Source organism: Gossypium hirsutum, chromosome A03, assembly GCF_007990345.1.
Source record: "Gossypium hirsutum isolate 1008001.06 chromosome A03, Gossypium_hirsutum_v2.1, whole genome shotgun sequence".
In the NCBI taxonomy this organism is placed as follows: domain Eukaryota; kingdom Viridiplantae; phylum Streptophyta; class Magnoliopsida; order Malvales; family Malvaceae; genus Gossypium; species Gossypium hirsutum.
The window spans coordinates 22,064,499-22,078,026 of NC_053426.1; the positions used below are offsets into that span (position 1 = coordinate 22,064,499).

At 40.2% G+C, this 13,528-nt stretch overlaps 1 long non-coding RNA gene across 1 annotated transcript; it reads left to right on the forward strand.

The window, feature by feature from the left end:
* The first annotated feature begins 1,237 nt into the window (after positions 1-1,237).
* LOC121219256 (uncharacterized) lies at positions 1,238-12,828 on the forward strand. Its single transcript, XR_005915921.1, has 3 exons — positions 1,238-1,256; positions 1,341-1,391; positions 12,773-12,828. It is a non-coding gene; the product is annotated as an uncharacterized lncRNA (long non-coding RNA).
* Positions 12,829-13,528: the final 700 nt, after the last annotated feature.

The following is a 13,528-nucleotide window of genomic DNA, read 5'->3' on the forward strand; positions in this document are numbered from 1 at the left end:
GGTAAGCTTTTCACATTTTCTTTGACAAAATTAGTGAATTATTATCTGCAGGCCCTTCGTAAACTAAATCACCCTAATACTGTAAAGTTAAAGGAGGTTGTCAGGGAAAGCAATAAACTATTCTTCATTTTCGAGTACATGGTAAGGTTGCTTTTCCAACTTCACATTATTATTCTGCCAAAGCATGGGTTTTATGATTTTATCTTCCACATAACTATTGTATCTTCATTCCCCACAATTATAATTTAAGTTGCCTTATTTTCAATATTTTTGGTCAACACAAAGCTTAGGGACATGACTGATTAGACTAGAACTAGGAACATGGAGAGAACTTGTCCATGTCTTGGTTACAAATACCATTTTGGAATCATTTCTTAAGCAGGTGTTAGGTTACCAGGATCTGTTCAATTAATTACAATGTTTAAGCTTTTAAAATTTGAAAGGGATTCGCTTTTGAAGAATTCTATAATTGATTCTAGTGTAAGAGTTGTGCAGATACTAACTACTCCCTTCCCCTTTTCCCAAAGACAGGCAGGGAAAAAACAAAGAAAAGAATAGAAAAAATCTCTCTAATTTTATCTCTTTCAACAAAATATCATAGATTTTTTTCTTAAACAATAAAGGTTTCAAGTGGTTGTTTTTGCCTGCTGATCTAACTATTGAACATAACTCTTTCTTTTAAATATAATGATACAATAATTCTGTACTTCTGTAAGCCACTTTCAGAGCAGCAAGTACTTTTTTTTTTCACGATCTGTTTGTTCCTCAAGAAAGTATGGAAATTTTGAGCACTTAATTTAATTGTATAATTATTTTAATAGATTAGGCTATATTTGGCTTGGAAATGAATACCAAAACGATTTTGAAATGAATTTGTTTTAAGATAATATTCCATAGCATCAGATTCTATGGCCGTGTGAACTTTTAGTTATAATTAATGAAAAAAAATCAGCTTTTTTCTCTCATCCATTTAAAACATTTATATATTCTTTTGATTTATTTGATGTAGTTGATTTCGAAAGAATTTGGTGTATTTGCACGAGAACTTTTGTGTGTTCGCTGCAAGACTTTTCTACGTTTTACTTGTATTGTTTTGTTCTCAGGTTGATCAACAGAAGTCCTCGTTTTTCTTCCCTGTTTCATCTCGGTTATAATTGGTTGTAACTCTGTTTTCGTGTTATCTTGTTTAGGTTAGAGCATTATGTGACAAGGCATAAATATGCATCTTAAAGACTAAATACATTTGCATGTGTTAGGTATAGAAAAAGGTGTTTCCATTTTGGTGTTAAGATTTTATACAGTGTAGTTGCTTACTGTCTTACACTATGTTGTCCTTTTAGGCAAAATGGTTGAACAAGCAATTGAGCAAATTATGGCCTTTTGTTGTAGAGGTAAGATACTTGTTCTTAGATTCATAGTAGTTGCTAGTTATTTATTTCAATAAGGCTGAGAGAGGCTTTTGTGTAACTGAGGTTTTCCACCTTAACAGATGAAATTTAGGTAGGTTTTTCAACTCTTTTGGTGCTTTCTGAAGTGAAAATAATTGAAATTGTTCTCTATGTAACTTATAATTTAGTATTTTTTCATAGTAGATAAACCAGTATTAGACTATTGTGTTGGTTGTCTGCAATATTAAGCATTCTAAGCATCAATATATTTAGATATTTTGAGGTTTAAAGTTGAACTCAGGGAAGAAATAAAGATAAAAACAACAAACATAGTGGATCAAGAAAATGCTTTGGTAACGCCCCAATTTTTGGGAATTCTGTGTATGTTGGCGAATTTAAAATTCTTGTGTTCTATTTGCATGGGTGTGGGTTTAATTATGTTAGTGGGCCTCTAGAAGGGCCAAGCGTAAGTTAAAACTCGGTAATTTTAGTTAATTTTAGCTCCATAAGAAAAGGGGTTCTGGTTAACTGGGCTTTTAAGAATTAACTGGGTAAAATAAAACACAAGGAAGCCTGTGGTAAGTTGGCATGTGACGCCACTTGGGGGGCTTTAGAGGTGGCGTGTGGATGATCAAGGAGAGCTAAGGTTCGAGTCGCAAGGTAAGCAAATTAGTGATATTAATTTTGATGTACAGAAAAGGTAAGTAGTGGAACTGAAGTAAAAATCTGTCAGGGATTTAAGAATTGATAAGGGATAGGATTTAGGAGCTGATAAGGGAGAGGATTTAGGAGTTGATTAGGGAGAACAGTGTTGGCCGAATGGTGGACTTTTTAGGAGCAAGAATTGGTCGGCCAAGGGGTGCTTTAGGGGGCAATTTCGACTAAGTTAAGTGCCAGTATAATTTCGGCATTAAGGGTAAGTTGTGCCGTTTTTCTGACCATCTTTCCTCCTCTTCTTTTCTTTTCTTTTTCTCTCAGCCTACTTTCTCCTCTTCTTTTCTCCATAGCCGAATCCTTCCACCACTCTACCCTACATTACTTTTTTTCTATTGTTCTAAGCCTATAGTCAATTGCCTCAAAAAGCCAAAATCCCGAAGGCCTAATTTCTTTTGTGCCGTTTTCTTTTAGGCAAAACTCTCTTATTCTCCCTCATTTTATTGACCGATTCTTTTGTCCTCTGAACCCCAAGTTTCTGTCGACAAAGCCACTACAAAACCACATCTTTTCTTCACTGTTACAAAAAGCCGAAAACGCATAGCCATAGGGTCATAGCCGAATTTTAAGATCACTAAAGGCTCGACTTTTTGTTATCATTCGAGGGGTAGATCTGCGTCAGAATCGAGTAGGAGTTAATTGGAGTCATTGATTGAAGGAACCGGTGGTAAGTTTTTTTAACTTAATCCTTATTTCGGGTTTTAGAAAAGCCGAAACCCTTAAAGGTTAGAGGGGCTGTCGATTTGGGCATGTAGCTCTAAGGGGTTTTATAACCGTTTTATTTTGATAATAGTGGGATCTAAAGGCTGCTGCTTGAAGGCTTGGACAAGCAGAGCGACTGGATCTAAACATAATCGCTAACTTCGGCAAAGGTAGGATCGCTAGTGCTTAAAGTGCCTTTGGCCGAATGTGGTAAGGGGTTATTACGTAGTTTGTTTTCGATAAGTTAGATTAACGTGTTAGTAATTCAACTGTAGGTAGTACGTGTGTGGATCTCGTCAGCATATCATCGCAATCAAGTGTGTAACTGACACCCTCTTATGGACTAGATCGGTAAAAGCCGAAAAGCCAAAATGCCGAAAAGCCAGCATTTTAAGTGCATGCGAGGGTGCGAATGCTCGTGAGATTAGTAGTTTGATGTATATGGTAGATTAAAGTGATAAGACTGTAGAGTGCACGATTCTGTGCATTTCGATGTTTTTGGGCTTAATAGGCTAAAAACGGGATAGTGGGCCAACAGGCCTAATTCGGTAAGAAAAAGCGGTAAGTGTTTCTGGTCGTATGTAAATGGCTATGTTATGCATGAAAACCCTAAGAATAGTTAAATTAGTTGAATACCCCTATGTATGGAAATTACTGGTATACCCTAGGTGCAAAATTACCATCATACCCCTAGGGTTACTTTTGACTAAAAAGCATGATAATTGAATTCGTATGATGTATGCCATGATTGTATATCTGCTGCATGGGGACATGGGTTATGTTATGGAGGAAGCGTCCCGGTGGCTATGCCACAATTATCTTATCTGGTGGCTCTGCCCCATATATCTGTTCTGGTGGCTCTGCCACAATTATCTGTTCTGGTGACTCTGTCACATTATCTGTTCTGGTAGCCATGCTGCATATTTCTGTGGCGTGTAGCGGTTGGGTGCGTCGAGTAGTCTCCCCACATGGTGAAAGGTTGGTATGGGGGTGCATGTGGTTGGATATGGGTCGGGTTTTGCATAGACATGTAATATCTATTCTGTTCTGTTATGGGCCTATGGGCTTTATTCTGACTTCTGTTCTATCTAAGGCCAACTTATTCTGTTTTCTGTGGGTGAGCTGATATAGGCTATGGTTGGGTTAATTTACACACTAAGTTTCCCCAAACTCACCCTTTTATTTTCATCCACGCAGGTAATCCCCAACCATAGTGGGCTTGGAGCTGTGAGGGATTCAGAGTGGCCACACGTTCTGCAAGTTTGACTCTCTTCCGGTGAACTGGACATTTATTTTACGTTTAAGGTTTCGGTTTTTTTTAAATTTGTAATAAGGCCGCTTGATTATTTTTGATGATTTTAATATGTTTTGTTAAAGTAGGTAATACTTATATTTAATTGTTGGAATTGGATAACTTTAGGACGTGTTTTCAAAAATAGTAATTGATTTTGAAAATAACACGACAACAAGTAAAGCTTCTGCAATGGAAAATTTTTCCAAAATTAATCACTTTTCCTAAAAAAGACTTAATCAAATTAGTTTCCTGGAAATATACATGACGTTAAGGTGTGGAAATGGCGGTGTGCATGTCTAGGATTGGATCCGAAGGGAGCTTGGTACTTAAGCAGTCCGATGGACTCACCTCCTCCTTTCTGGTTTCCTACCTGGTGCTCATCTTCCATTCACCTTAACCTGCATTTAAAATTATCTTTTAAAACACTAAGTAAGTTTTTAGAACAACGACCTGAAATGTTTTTGAACGCTTTGATGTGGCATGTCAGATCCGACCATAACGTCTAGGCCGGGTAAGCGGTGTTACATTTAGTGGTATCAAAGCCAAGTTGCAACAACTCGGCTGTGGAATGGGTTTACAAAAACAAAAATTTTTGAAAACAAAAAAAAAAAACTCGATTTTTAAAATTTAGATCTTTAGAAGGTAGAATTCCAAATCTTCGGCCCAAGCCTGTAAGTATTACTCTGAACTTCTCTGAATATTTTCCTAAATTATCTATCTGTACTGAAACCCTACTAGGATACTCTAGATAGGATGATACTGAAACCTTAAGAAAATTTGATAAGAGACTGAAACTGTAGCTAGACTTCGATTCTGTGAAAACAAACTTTGAATTACTGTCTGATTCATAAAATATCTGTAATAAGTATTGGAATATTGAATTAATGCATAAAATTCGTAATCAGATAATACGATATGAGTACAAGAGCCACTCGTGGAAGAGGTCGTGGACGGGGCCGAGGAAGTGCTCGAGCGAGATCTTTATCTTCAGAACATATGCCAGCGGCGGATGCACCAGTACCACTGACAACAGAAGTGGAGTCTCATGACCGCGGTGCCGGGGATGATGCCCTGTCATAGGCAATGCTTCGGGTTCTGGAAAGGGTTATCGGGGCAAGTACGGGCAACGAAATTCGGGGATCTATTTCTGAACGACTTCGGGCTAACGGAGTGGATATCTTTAAGGGTGTGTCTGGTGTAGCCCCGAATGTGGCAGAATATTGGTTGGAGGCCACGGAATGGATTATGGACGACTTGGACTGCTCGGTGGAGCAGAAGCTGAAGGGAGCCGTATCGCTGCTGCGGGATGAGGCCTATCAGTGGTGGCTCACTGTGAGAGAAGGGACCCCAGCTGATAGGGTAACTTGGGAACTGTTTAAGACGGCCTTTAAAGGGAAGTACGTTAGGGCAAGTTATGTGGACGCTCGCAGAAAAGAATTCTTGAATCTGGTGCAAGGAGGTAAAATAGTTGCTGAATACGAGGCCGAGTTTCTGAGGCTAAGCCGGTATGCCGTGGGCATCGTCGCTACGGAATATGAGCGTAGTGTGCGCTTTGAGGATGGTCTTAGGGATGACCTTAGGGTGTGGATTGCTCCACAGAGGGAGCGGGACTTTGCGGTCTTGGTGGAGAAGGCAAAGATAGCTGAGGAGGTTAAGCGGGCTGAAAGGTAGAATCGGGAGAAGGATCGAAACTATTTTCGGAGGGATTCAGGGCCCTCAGGTGGTGCTAATAGGAATGTTAACAGAGCAAGAGTGGAGGAACCAGTTCGAGCAGTGCCGATGAATGTGGTTAGACCACCAATCTGTGGAGACTATGGTAAGGTACATTTGGGCAAGTGTAGGAAACGTCCTGGTGCTTGTTTCCGATGCGGATCTATGGAGCATAAAGTTAAGGACTGTCCTCAGAAAGCTGATCAGGCTCAAGTTGCTGTACAGAGGGTTGCTCAACCCATGAGAAGTGGACCACAACCACGAGAGGACGTGGGCAAGGTAGGAATGGAAATGGTCGAGGTCGAGGGGCACCTGGCAGGGGTGCCAGAAATGCTGAAGCTTAACAGGTAGCGTTGGTGTATCCAGCTCGTCGTCGAGAGGAGGGCGACGCATCTGACGTCATAACGGGTACGTTTTTGATTTCTAGCATGCCATATACTGCTTTGGTGGAAGTTGGATCTACTCATCCCTATGTTTCATATGCTATATCTGGGTCATTGGGTGTGCACTCTGAGAAGATTGTGAGTGGGGTATCTGTGCTAAGTCCTTTGGGTCACTCGGTTAGGGTAGACAAACTGTATAGGGATGTACCCTTAGAAACTCAAGGAAGGACTTTCCCTGGAGATTTGATGGAGTTACCATTCGGGGAATTTGACCTCTTTCTGGGAATGGACTGGCTTGTTAAGCATAAGGCGACTCTGGATTGTGCAGCTAAGCGAATGGTGTTAAGGACTGCGGAAGGTGAGGAGGTTATGGTGATAGGGGAACGAAGGGATTATTTTTCCAATGTGGTGTCGGCATTAAGAGCCGAAAAGTGGATTCAGAAAGGTTGTGAGGCTTATTTGGCATTTGTAAGTCAGTCGGAAGAGGAGGGACTGACGGCGGATAAGGCCAGGACTGTAAAAGAGTTCTAAGATGTTTTTCGGATGAGCTTCTAGGATTGCCTCCGAACCGAGAAGTTTAGTTTGGAATCGACTTGTTGCCTGGAATGGCTCCCGTGTCCATTGCATCGTATAGGATGGCACCGAAGGAGTTAGTGGAGTTAAAGGAACAAATTCAGGATTTGTTGGATAGCAGTGCTATTCGTGAAAAAGAAGGATGGTACGATGCGGATGTGCATTAATTATCGCCAGTTGAACAAACTGACAATTAAGAATAAGTATCCACTGCCAAGGATTGACGATCTGTTCGACCAGCTTAGAGGAGCTTCTGTATTTTCCAAGATCGACCTTCGATCTGGATATCATCAGTTAAGGGTCAAGGATGCAGATATCTATAAGACGACATTTAGGATTCGGTAAGGTCATTACGAGTTTTTGCTTATGCCATTTGGACTGACGAACTCTCCTGCAGCGTTTATGGATCTGATGAATCATGTGTTCCAACCATTCTTGGATCAGTTCGTAGTCGTCTTTATTGACGATATCCTAGTATATTCTGAAATGGAAGTGAAGCATGATGAGCATCTTCGTATAGTGCTGCAAATGTTAAGGGAGAATGAACTTTATGCGAAGTTCAGTAAGTGTGAATTCTGGTTGAGGGAGGTAACCTTCTTAGGTCATGTTGTCTCTGCCGAGGGGATTAAAGTGGACCCTCAAAAGATTGAAGCGATTTTGAAGTGGAAGCCGCCTAGGTCAGTGTCGGAAATACGGAGTTTTCTAGGATTGGCAGGATACTACAGAAGGTTTGTGGAAGGTTTTTCTGTGATGGCAGCACCCCTGACAAAACTCATAAGGAAAGAGTACCGTTTGTATGGACTGAGAAGCAGCAGGAAGCTTTTGAGAAGTTGAAGAAAGTTCTGACTGAAGCACCTGTGTTAATTCAGCCAGAGTCTGGGAAGGATTTTACGGTGTACAGTAACGCACCACATGTAGGTTTGGGCTGCGTGTTGATGCAAGAGGGTAAGGTGGTTGCATATGCATCACGACAGCTTAAGCCTCACGAGGGGAACTATCTTACTCATGATTTGGAGTTGGCGACGGTGATATTTGCACATAAGATTTGGAGACATTACTTGTACGGAGAAAGGTGTATTATATACACAGACCACAAGAGTCTTAAGCATTTGTTGACTCAGAAGGAGCTAAACCTTAGGCAAAAGAGATGGATTGAGTTGCTTAAGGATTATGACTGTTCGATCGAGTATCACCCAGGCAAGGCTAATGTGGTAGCCGACGCTCTAAGTCGTAGAACTGTATCTGATCTGAGAGCAATGTTTGCTCGTCTGAGTCTGTATGATGATGGAAGTCTGTTGGCTGAGTTACAAGTGAGACCAACCTGGGTGGAACAGATTAAGGAAAAGCAGTTGAATGATGAGTCTTTGGTCGCTCATTTTCAACAAGTTAAGGAAGGGGAAACTTCTGAGTTTGGGTTAAATAGCGAAGGAGTTCTATATTTCCGAGGAAGAATTTGTGTTCCGAAGGACTCTGACTTGAGGCAGGAAATATTGAAGGAAGCTCATAGGAGACTGTGTGCCATGCATCCTGGAGGGAATAAATTGTATCACGACTTACAAAAAGTGTACTAGTGGCCTGGACTTAAACGAGAAGTAACGGAGTTTGTAAGAAAATGTCTGACATGCCAGCAAGTGAAAGTTGAGCATCAATTACCTTCTGGACTGTTGCAGCTGGTGAAGATACCACTTTGGAAGTGAGAGAGGGTAACCATGGGCTTTGTGAGTGGCCTGCCCTTGACACCATCGAAGAAAGACTCGGTGTGAGTGGTTGTGGATAGGTTGACCAAATCAGCCCATTTCATACCTGTACGTACTGACTTCTCACTTCAAAAGTTAGCCAAGCTATATGTGGCAGAGATTGTGCGACTTCATGGAGTCCCAGTTTCAATTATCTCTGACTGGGATCCTAGATTCACATCTCAGTTTTGGAAAAAGCTACATGAGGCATTGGGGACGCGATTGAACTTTAGCACGGCTTTCCATCCCTAAACTGATGGTCAGTCGGAAAGGGTTATTCAAATTCTAGAGGATATGTTGAGGGGATGCGTAATGGACTTTCGAGGTAGTTGGGATGATTACTTGTCGTTGACGAAATTTGCGTACAATAACAGTTACCAGGTGAGTATTCGAATGGCACTGTATGAAGCACTGTATGGACGAAGGTATCAAACCCCTAGTTGTTGGACTGAACTAGGAGAGCGACAAGTTCTTGGACCAGAGTTGGTAGCTGATACTGAGGATAAGGTCAGAATAATTAGGGATCGGTTAAAAGAAGCTTCTGATAGGAAAAATTCGTATGTAGATTTGAAGCGGAAGGAGATTGAGTACTCAGTAGGTGATATGGTTTTCTCGAAGGTTTCTCCTTGGAAGAAGATATTAAGGTTTGGTAAGAAGGGCAAGCTGAGTCCGTAGTTCATTGGGCCTTATCGGATTTTGAAGCGAGTAGGCCCAGTAGCATATCAATTGGAATTGCCTCTAGAGTTAGATAGGATTCACGATATTTTTCACGTCTCCATGTTAAAGCGTTATCGTTCTGACCCTGCTCATGTCGTGCTGGTTGCATATATTGAAGTTCAAACTGATTTGACCTTTAAGGAGGAGCCTGTGCAAATATTGGCTCGAGATGTTAAGGTTCTCAGAAGGAAATCTGTCCCGTTAGTGAAAGTGCTTTGGCATAATCATGGTAGAGAGGAAGCTACTGGGGAGCCGGAAGAGGGGATGCAACAACAATACCCTTATCTGTTTGGATCAGGTAAATTTCGAGGACGAAATTTCTTTAAGGAGGGTAGAGTTGTAACGCCCCAATTTTTAGGAATTCTGTGTATGTTGGCGAATTTAAAATTCTTGTGTTCTGTTTGCGTGGGTGTGGGTTTAATTATGTTAGTGGGCCTCTAGAAGGCCCAAGCGTAAGTTAAAACTCAGTAATTTTAGTTAATTTTAGTTCCATAAGAAAAGGGGTTCTGGTTAACTGGGCTTTTAAGAATTAACTGGGTAAAATAAAACACAAGGAAGCCTGTGGTAAATTGGCATGTGACGCCACTTGGGGGGCTTTAGAGGTGGCGTGTGGATGATCAAGGAGAGCTCAGGTTCGAGTTGCAAGGTAAGCAAATTAGTGATATTAATTTTGATGTACAGAAAAGGTAAGCAGTGGAACTGAAGTGAAAATCTGTCAGGAGAAGATTTAGGAGTTGATAAGGGATAGGATTTAGGAGTTGATAAGGGATAGGATTTAGAAGCTGATAAGGGAGAGGATTTAGGAGATGATTAGGGAGAACAGTATTGGCCGAATGGTGGACTTTTGAGGAGCAAGAATTGGCCGGCCAAGGGGTGCTTTAGGGGGCAATTTCGGCTAGGTTAAGTGCCAGTATAAGTCCGACATTAGGGGTAAGTTGTGCCGTTTTTCTAACCATCTTTCCTCCTCTTCTCTTCTTTTATTTTTCTCTCCACCTACTTTCTCCTCTTCTTTTCTCCATAGCTGAATCCTTCCACCACTCTGCCCTACACTACTTTTTTTCCATTGTTCTAAGCCTATAGTCGATTGCTTCAAAAAGCCGAAATCCCGAAGGCCTGATTTCTTTTGTGCCATTTTCTTCTAGGAAAAACCCTCTTATTCTCCCTTATTTTCTTGACCGATTCTCTTCTCCTCTGAACCCCAAGTTTCTATCGACAAAGCCACTACAAAACCTCATTTTTTCTTCACTGTTACAAAAAGCCGAAAACGCATAGCCATAGGGTCATAGCTGAATTTTAAGATCACTAAAGGCTTGACTTTTTGTTATCATTCAAGGGGTAGATCTGCGTCAAAAAGGAGTAGGATTTAATTGGAGTCATTGACTGAAGGAACCGGTGGTAAGTTTCTTAATTTAATCCTTATTTCGGGTTTTAGAAAAGTCGAAACCCCTAAAGGTTAGGGGGGCTGTCGATTTGGGCATGTAGCTCTAAGGGGTGTTATAACTGTTTTATTCTGATATTAGTGGGATCTAAAAGCTGTTGGTCGAAGGCTTGGACAAGCGGAGCGACTGGATCTAAACATAATCGCTAACTTTGGCAAAGGTAGGATCGCTAGTGCCTAAAGTGCCTTTGGCCGAATGTGGTAAGGGGTTATTACGTAGTTCGTTTTCGATAAGTTAGATTAATGTGTTGGTAATTCAACTGTAGGTAGTATGTGTGTGGATTTCGTTAGCATATCATCGCAATCAGGTGTGTAACTGACACCCTCTTATAGACTAGATCGACAAAAGTCGAAAAGCCGGCATTTTAAGTGCATACGAGTGTGCGAATGCTCGTGAGATTAGTAGTTTGATGTATAATGTAGATTAAAGTGATAAGATTGTAGAGTGCACGATTCTGTGCATTTCGATGTTTTTGGGCTTAATGGGCCAAAAACGGGTAGTGGACCAACAGGCCCAATTCGGTAAGAAAAAGCAGTAAGTGTTTCTGGTCGTACGTAAATGCCTATGCTATGCATGAAAACCCTAAAAATAGTTAAATTACTTGAATACCCCTATGTATGGAAATTATTGGTATACCCTAGGTGCAAAATTACCATTATACCCCTAGGGTTACTTTTGACTGAAAAGCATGATAATTTAATTCTGTATGATGTATGCCATGATTGTATATCTGCTGCATGGGGACATGGGCTATATTATGGAGGAAGCGTCTCGGTGGATATGCCACAATTATCTGATCTGGTGGCTCTGCCCCATATATCTGTTCTGGTGTCTCTGTCACAATTATCTGTTCTGGTGACTCTGTCACATTATCTGTTCTGGCAGCCATGCTGCATATTTTTGTGGCGTGTAGCGGTTGGGTGGGTCTAGTAGTCTCCCCACATGGTGAAAGGTTGGTATGGGGGTGCATGTGGTTGGATATGGGTCGGGTTTTGCATAGACATGTAATATCTGTTCTGTTCTGTTATGGGCCTCTGGGCTTTATTCTGACTTCTGTTCTGGGCTAAGGCCAACTTATTCTATTTTCTGTGGGAGAGCTGATATAGGCTATGGTTGGGTTAATTTACACACTGAGTTTCCCCAAACTTACCCCTTTATTTTCATCCACGCAGGTAATCCCTAACCATAGTGGGCTTAGAGCTGTGAGGGATTCGGAGTGGCCACACGTTCTGCAAGTTTGACTCTCTTCCAGTGAACTGAACATTTATTTTACGTTTAAGGTTTCGGTTTTTTTTTAATTTGTAATAAGGCCGCTTGATTATTTTTTATGGTTTTAATATGTTTTGTTAAAGTAGGTAATACTTATATTTAACTGTTGGAATTGGATAACTTTAGGACGTGTTTTCAAAAACAGTAATTGATTTCAAAATAACACGACAACAAGTAAAGCTTCTGCAATGGAAATATTTTCCAAAATTAGTCACTTTTCTTAAAAAGGACTTAATCAAATTGGTTTCCTGAAAATATACATGACGTTAAGGTGTGGCAATGGCGGTGTGCATGTCTGGGATTGGATTCGAAGGGAGCTTGGTACTTAAGCAGTCCGATGGACTCACCTCCTCCTTTTCGGTTTCCTACCTAGTGCTCAGCTTCTATTCACCTTAACTTACATTTAAAATTATCTTTCAAAACACTAAGTAAGTTTTTACAAAAATGACCTGAAATATTTTTGAACGCTTTGATGTGGCATGTCGGATCCGGCTATAACGTCTAGGCCGGGTAAGCGGTGTTACAGCTTTGCCATGAGCTACTTTCTGTTTGACTTGTTTACATATCTAATTAATAGATTGTTTGAGGATAGGCCATGGATTTGGTGATATTTTTTATTTAAACTATGTAGGTTTTATATGCAACGCCTGTACATGTAAAGGCACATGATTAATAACATGATCAATGACTTTTGCCGAAACAAATTCTAATTCTTGCATTATGGTGGCATTATTAAAAATTTATCTTTCCATATCATAATTTAAAGAGATCAGATAATGTGCTTTGACATATGTGGCTTTGAGGGTCGTATAATTGATTTCCTTATTGGCCTGACTTTGGCTTACAGGTGCATACTTTGGCTTTCTATTCCGGTGTTTTGGATTTTCTGGCGGTTGAATTGAAAGCATTAAAGGATTTCTCTAAGTTATATGCAGGAATTGCAATAGTTTGGCTTCATCTAAGCTTGAACTAGCCCTCTGTTGTATATTGTTTCTTCTTTTTTGATCTTTTTCTTTTGATTAATGAGAAGTGACGATGAATTGGCATTCTTTTCTCACGAGGATGAATTTTGTTTTAGAAATTGTACTACTTTGTGTGTCTGTGTGTGTTACTTTTTATGTATTAAATTACATATTGAATCAATGTTTATATATTAAATTTAAATTCATTAATTTTTATATTTAGTTTTGAAGTTTAAATTTTAATGGAAAATTTAATTTAATTAATATTTTTTATTTATCCTTAAAAGTTTATAGTTTAAATTTAAAATTTCAAAAATTAAACATATATTTAACATAGAAATAAATTTCTTTTAATTAAAATAAAATAATTTTTTAAAAGGTCATGATTTTTAGTAGCGTTTGTAGGAAAAGCGCCGCTAAAGATCGTGTTTTTTAGCGGCGTTTGTGGGAAAAGTGCCGCTAAAGGTCGTTTCTTTTAGCGCATTTTTTGGGGAAGCACCGCTAAAGGTCATGTTTTTTAGCGGCGTTTGTGGGAACAGCGCCGCTAAAGTCGTATTTTTTAGCGGCGTTTTTGGGAAAGCGCCGCTAAAGGTCATGATCTTTAGCGGCGTTTGTGGGAAAAACGCCACTAAAAATCATGA